Source organism: Crocodylus porosus, unplaced genomic scaffold (genome assembly GCF_001723895.1).
Source record: "Crocodylus porosus isolate Cpor-Errol unplaced genomic scaffold, CroPor_comp1, whole genome shotgun sequence".
NCBI classification, from domain to species: domain Eukaryota; kingdom Metazoa; phylum Chordata; order Crocodylia; family Crocodylidae; genus Crocodylus; species Crocodylus porosus.
This window is the reverse complement of record NW_017728913.1, coordinates 27,602,148-27,609,932: the sequence shown is the minus strand read 5'-3', so window position 1 is coordinate 27,609,932 and position 7,785 is coordinate 27,602,148.

Genomic DNA, 7,785 nt, shown 5'->3' with positions numbered 1-7,785 from the left:
GTCAACTCCCCCCCCCCCCGGAATTAGATTCTATATGTTGAAAATTTAGAAATTTGTTATAATTTTTCATATATAGAAACTTAACTATTTTAGGCCTGACTCCCACCCCATGCCCTGCCATCTGTCCCTTCTCACCATGTGCCCTTCCTGCTTCCTCCTCCCTCCCCAGTGCCTATGGCCCCTGGCATGTACTCCTACATTACGTGCCCTCCCTCCCTCTGCCATCCCTGTGGCCCCTTGCACCTCATCTCCTGCCACCCCTAGCATGTCCCCTCCAACTACTTGCCTCCCCCCAACTTAGCTCCTCTGCAGCTTGCTTAAAAGTTTAATTGGTAGTGTCATAAATTACTATGTTTACATACTAAAAAAATACCCAAATCTAAGTGTAAATGGAGTTGCTTTTTAAGCAAGGTGAAGATTTGCATGTTTTTGCATGATTGGCACTTTCCTCCTAGCTAAGCATTACGCTGATAATTCTCAACTTCAAGTATCTACTTTTTCATTCTTTCTGCATCATAACTTTTTATTGACTTCAACAACTGTTTGGGCACTGAAAAGGATAGGAGTTCAGTTCAAACTGCTAAGAAATGCCTCTCAGCTGATCATTATTGCTTATATGAAAGAGTATGAAAAATGAACATTTCTATGTCCATGAAGCATAATAGTCATAGTCACCATCTCCTGAGTGCAACAGTCATTCTAATTCAGGAAAATAAAATGTGTTTTTCCCCATGAGAAGAAGCAATCTTTATCTGACTCACATATACAAATCTGAAAGCAGAAAACAAACATTTTCTGGTAACTTGATTTTAAAATATGCAAAAAATAATTTACTTGTTATCCTGCTTAACACTTGAAATTAGGACAAAAGGTATGTTTTTCTTTAAGTGTGCCAAGGTGGTGTCAGCATGTCATGGGAACAGATAACCACCTATTTAACTTTTCTCCACAAATCAAAAATATTTAGTGCTTGTGTTTGAAAATATCATAATTCTCAATCTCTACAAGTTATTTTCATTTTCTTTAAGAAAGATTATTAATACAAGTTTCTGCAGACATTATTTGAAGTAAGGATTTCTCTCTTAATATTGGTACATATTATTTTGAGAGAATGATGATGGACATAATCAAAATACAGTGCAATTTACTTAAAATTATGGATTTAGAGTGATTGTAGGTCTCTCCTTGCTTGGTTGGCCATGCAGAGGATTGGTTCCTTCTAGAAGTGCATTATAATTCAGTTCACTCTCTAGACAAAGGAGAATGGTAGTTAAAATGACTGGCAAAAATGGCACTATGTCCATTCAGAAAGAGAACAGTGCCTTCTAAAATAAATAACCGATGTTCAGAACAAAAGATTAATTAAAGTACCTTCTGGAACTGAAACTAGTGCTATTGCCAACAAGGAGATTAATTTGTTTCACAGCATTTTACTGTTCTCTGTAATATATCAAAGCCTTTTGTGTACATGCCCTAGGAAGCACTAAACAGCTGGCAGAAGAAAGCCATTTTTCCCAAGGATTATAGCTAAAATGTCATTGTATCCATTTTAAACAGCTATGTCAAGTTTTATCATAGGATTTGCTTTCAGAACTCTTTGTGGGCACAGAATTGACATGGAAAGCATAAATGTACGTGTGCACACACACACACACACACACGCACACCCACGATGAACTGAGTAAAATGCGAGTTAGAATTCATGATACAGCTCTTTGTGAAACTTGAAACAAACTCACTCTACGTATCAGAAACTTATTAAGTATCATTATTTTTTTATTTCTCTTGTTCTGTCAAATGCACATCATCCTAAGGTATCTCAAGTGTGATCTAAGGTCTCTACAGCTATAGGCAATATTTATTATAGTTTCTGTATGTGTTCATGTCATTATAACCAGTATCATAATTCCTAGACACAAACCAAGATGGCTGTGTGTTCTACCTTGTTTTTACCTTTCCTGTCTTAAAGGTGACTGAGAAACATTTTTTCTTGATGGAATATGAATAACAGAATCATAGCAAATAAGGGCTGGAAGGCAGCTCTGGAGGTCATCTAATACAAGTTATTGCCTGAGGCTATGCAGCAATCACCCTGGACCCAGTTTGGAGAAGTAGTATTGGACTGGCAGATCTAAATGGTAGATGTATGTACTTTCAATTAAATAGGCCTATTGTTATAAAATACATCCAAAAGAGAATTTCAGGTAAGGATAATACATCATATAATCATAGAAAATTAAGGTTAAAAGGGACCTCGGGAAGTCACCTAGTCCAAACCCCAACTGGATCATTTGAACAAAAGGCTTTGTCTAGCCTAGTAGCCTGTTCCAGTGCTTTACTATGCTCCTAATGAGAAAATTTTCCTAATATCTAATGTAGATTCCCCTTCTGATAACTTGAAACCATTTGTCCTTGTTCTGTCATCTGCCACCAGTGAAAATAGCCTAGCTCCATTCTCTTTTGAACCCCTCCTTCAAGTAGATGAAGAATGCTATTAAATCCATTATTAGACTTTTCTTCTCCAGCCTAAACAAGCCCAGTCCCCTCAGCCACTCTGCATGAAGGCCCAAAACTGGACACAGTGCTCCAGATGTGGCCTCACCAGTGCTAAATACAGAGGAATAATCAATTCCCTCAATATACTGCAATGCTTCTACTATTACAGCCCAGTATACTGTTAGCTTTTTTGGCTGGTCTTCTGTCATACCTGCTAGTTTTCCTGTGCATTGGGATGGTTCATGCCTGTGCCCTCAGTAAGGTTTTATGGAAAATACAACCAGCTGTCCGGGACTATGTCCCCCTCAGACTAGCCTCCCAGGGGATCCTGTCCATCAGTTCCCCTTCAACTTCAACTTCAGTGAGTTGAAGTACACTTTTCTGAAGTCCAGGGCCCTTACTCTGCTGCTGTCCTTCCTTCCTCAGATTCCTGAACTCAGTCATCTCATGGTCACTGCTGTCAAAGTTGCCATCCACTTCCATGTTCCCCACTAATTCTTCCCTGCTTCTGAAGAGCAGATCAAAAAGAGCATGGCCCTAGTTGGCCTCTCTAATATCTGCAATAATATCTAACAAGTGGCTTTCACTGCTAAGTTGGAGAGAGGCAGGTTGAAATTCCTGTTGGGTAAGAGGGCCTACAATCTGAGGCTCTTCTTTTCAGGATGAGTGCTCTCACTATTAAGATAGTGAGCCAAACCATGGGAGGCGTCTCTTCTTTCCCTTGGAATTGGCCAGGTCACAATTTCAGGACTTATACATGTACAGAGCTCTGTGTACTTGCTTTTGCAGACTGGCCACACTGCATATAGAGTAGGAGTGCAAACTAATGCATAAATCCCCAGAGTGGCAGTTACACAGCTGGGTAACTGACATTTTGGCAAGCAGAGTGAAATGGGATTCTGCTTATAGTGTGCAGCTGTTCCAAGACAAGTTGCCAAAAATACCTGGACAGCTATGGCAAGTAGTCATGCTATAGAAAGAAAAGCAGCCTCTTTAAGGAGACATATTATGGTCCCCTTGCCTGTCCTGGTTTACAGACAGTCCCTCAATCTCAAACAATCTCTCTCCAGCAGCAGACTACTTAACTCCTGTTCTCAGCAAGCCACCGGGCCTTGCTATAGGCCCAGATGACAGCTGTGCCCCCTCAACAACAAACCACATCATCACTGAACCACAAACAATATGGATTATAACATCTGGGGTCATTCACCTGTACCTCCATGCATGTCACATATGTCATCACCTGCTTACCTGCCTCTCTTCTGTGTATTGAATAGACAGGATAATCCTTATGTGACATAATGAATAGGCACTAATTTGACATTAGTCTCACGCACATGGTTTTGGAACCTGTGCCCAGGCTCTAGTCCACTGCCTCTGGACTCCTCAGTGGAGCATCCTGTCAGGGCATGTAGGCTCCAACCCCCGCCCCCCCCTGCTGGCCATACAAACTATCTGCATAATTTTGCATAATTTTGAGTTTTTTCTGTTCATAATTTTGAGTTTTTAGCTGTGCAATTATCTGTTAGCTGCAACTAGTTTTTTTAATCACACAATTAATCACAATCAAAAATGTTTTAATCATTTGACAGCCCTACATATTACACACAAAGATGTTGAAAGAATGATGTTGCTTGAGCAAGTTGTTTAAAAATGAATCCCAGTCATAGGGTAGAATGTCTATAAAGGAACAGCCTGTGGTGTTCCTCCAGTTCAGCATTTCAATGTTTCCCTCTAGCACTTGTGTATTATCACACTTATTTCAGAACTGTCTTCACCTCATATGGCACCTGCCCACATAACTGGATACATTCTTAGACAGTTATGGATCAAAGGCAATTCAAAATGTCATTTCTTTTTAAGGCAGCTAGACTGGTAACTAGGTATTTGTTTAAATTCTATAGGTCAGTTGATTTTACTACTATGTGCACACTTCTAAAAGGTCATTGCACTTCTTAAAATTTTCAATAAATATTTATTCATCACTGCACCCTTTTAGAGGCCTTGATTTATGCTTTTCCCCATTTGAGAGAAGAAAACTGTACTTTCTTCTGGAAGGAACAGAGCTATTGATGAAGAACAAAATTTTGCCGCTTTCTAAAAGTTTGAGACTTACATTGTCCTAAATCTGCAACAATTGATATAGGTCAGTGGAGGCCAAACTCTGACATGTATGCCACAGTTGGCATGGATAACTAGTATGTAGTACATGACAGAACAGGCAATACTGAAGCAGATAGGGCAGGGAGCAAAAAAACAGAGCAGCAAATTAGGCAGAAAGCACAAAGCAGGAGCAGAAAGCAGACAGCCAGGTCTGGGGACACAGATGGGAGTAGCAGGTCAGGGAGGTTGTCGAGCTAATTTGCAGCATGCCTTCCAAAAAAATTGACCTCCATTGATAAAGAAAATGACTAACAATCAGGAAATAAAAACAAGCCACATGAGCTGTAACACAAGTTAACCAAAATAGAATTAATTGCGTAAGCAATTGTAAATTTTATGGAACCTGCAGACCAAGTATTCTTCAGAGATGAAATTCATAAATCTTTTTGTTTAAATCAAGAATTACACAATCAATTCAAGGAAAGTAAAATGAACAGAGTTGGTTAACTAAGTCCAGCTTTTAGCAATAGATTATATTTATTGGATGTTACATGGGGGGAAAGAATTCCACATTTTGGTACGGCTTGTTCAATTGCAGATAATTTTGTTATAGCTGAAGTCATTTTCAGTGAAGATCCAAGAGCTGTGTGGTAGAAATAAAGATCAATTTTTGTTGTCTAAAGCTAGACACAACTGGGGATACCAAAAGTTAAAGAAGGAGAAGCAAGAGGTTCAATTATAAAAATGATTACTCAGCAAAAGTCAGTCTAAGATTTTTAAAAACAGAGGGTCAGTAGTAAGCTGACTGATGTGTGTGTGTGTGGGGGGGGGGTGGTGACCACTGATGGAGATCATAGGTCTTGGCAGTGGAGCTCTCACTGTGCTTGTGCTATGCCATCAAAGGGGGCATGAGACCACACCACCAGACCTTCCCTGAATTTTGCCCTTAAAAAAAAAGATAGAGTCTTTTTTCATGTGCAAAAGATGACTTTTAGAAGGGAAGTTAAATTAGAAGTATGTAGTGGTTTCTCACATTAGAATCAGGAAAGGAGAAGAAGGAAACAAATTAATCAAGTTATTTGGAACTTAAAATACTCTTCCCTTGCAAAAGAAAAGATCTTTTTTTTGTCTCTGGGAAAGATAGCCATTCTGTGGAGTTGGGTATAGTGGTCATTAAACAGGAGGTGCCTAAATCACTCCTTTCAACAAGTTTCCAATGAACTGCCACAGAAACAAAACAATGCAGGAACTTCAAGGTCATAGAAAATAATGACTTGCAGTAAAGGTACAATGTCAGGGTCATTCTGTTCTGGGAGAAGGAAGATTGATGCAGGTTATTGCACATTTGATTGTCATCCCTGCAATCTCTCAGCCAGTTCCTTGAAAAGATAAAAAACCCAAACCAAACACAATTCCTACCTTTACTCACAAACCTATAAAATAGCTTTCAACTTAATTTCTCCTAATGTAGTCTTGATAGAAGACCCAGCAGACTCAGTATGCATGCAGTGCAAAAAGGGGGATTTAAAAAAAATGAAATTTCAAACTAACAGTTTTGCTGCTTTACTTAAGTGAAGCAATCAGATTCAACAAAAGCTATGCTCTTATTCAAATGTCAATCTTTATCTTTTTATTCCTTCTACTTGTCTTTGTTTAAGAGGGTTTTCTGTTCTATACCCCAAGAAAATTTCCCGTATTTCATGACGTTATAATTTTTAAATTAAAAAATGAAGAATTTTTGGTGAATTGCTATAACAATAGAATCCCTTTGAAATGTATAATAAGTTACAGAAACTGAAAAGTTCAAGAATTTTCTATATCAGGATGGGCAATTATATGGGCCAGATGGCCACTGAAGGAGTTCCAGTGAGCTGTTGTAGACCAGAGGTGGAGAGGGTTCTGACCCGGCCCAGAGGGTGAAGAGGGGGGTGGGTGGCAAATGATCTTATCTGGCCCCAGGCCTGTCCACCCCATGCCCACTGTTGAGGGTGCCAGAAAGGTGGGGGGTCTCCATGAAGACTGACCAGGACTCTCATGGGTAGGGTGTGCTTAGTCAGGCAGATGGAATGGGGCTGTGGGCAGGTGAGTAGTGGCATTCAGGAGTAGAGGGGGGGGCTGAGATTGCAGGGCAGTGACAGTGAGGGGATGGGGCCCAGGGCAGAACTGCAATTTGCTCCCTTCACATCCCTGTGATGAGCACTGCCTCCATGAACACAGATGTGCAGGGAGTGATTGCAGCTGTGACCCAGGATTCAACCCTGCATTGTCACCACCTCGCTATCCCAGCCCTGGCCCTGGCACCACCTGCCCATGCTGCTCCCATGCACAGCTTCCCACCCATGGCCCTATCCCATCAGCCTGGCCAAGTGCACTCTGCCTGGAGGACTCCTTGGTCTGTCTCCATGGAGATACTGCCTGCTCGCCCACTGTCTGGCACCCTCAGTGCTGGATGCAAGGCAGACTGCCAGTGGCAGATAGGCAGAGTGATTTGCCACAGCAGGGACTGTTGGGATGCCAAGTTTAGCCACTTTGCACCCAGCGGTGGCCAAACCGTCTTCACATACCATGGCCAGGGCTGCTCCCTTGCTCCTGAGCTGGGTGTGGCCAAGAGACCCATCACAGGCTGGATAGAATCCCTTTGGGCTGGAACTGACCCATGGGCTATATTCCCCCCAACATGGATGAGTGTGTTTTTTCTAATTTTTTCCTATATTTGTCAAATGTATATTTGTACAGGTTGTATGGGCCTTGAAGATGTTATTCTGTCTTCAGATCCTTCTGGACTTCTCAACACTGCTATATGCATATAGTAGCATAACAAAGGGGTGAGTGAGGGGACATCAACCCCTAGCTCTGACCCTGGTGAAGGGATAAAAAAATAGCAGAAGTTTCACTTTTGGCCTAACCACCACCACAGCTTCACCAGCAGTTGCTACTGCCTAGGGGGGCATAAGTGTTCCGTTACATCTATGTATGCATACCATATATAGAAACAATTAGCAACAAACAAATGTTTTGCTTCTGCTACCAGTTAAAAGTTTGAATTCCATCCAAACTGTAACGATCTTATAGTTTTTAGCAAAGACTTTATATTATTTTCTCTTTTTTTGTGTAACTGCCGCACGGCACTCTCACATTTATGTAACCTTGAAGTAGACTGTTAATCAAAATGAACGCTTTGTACTT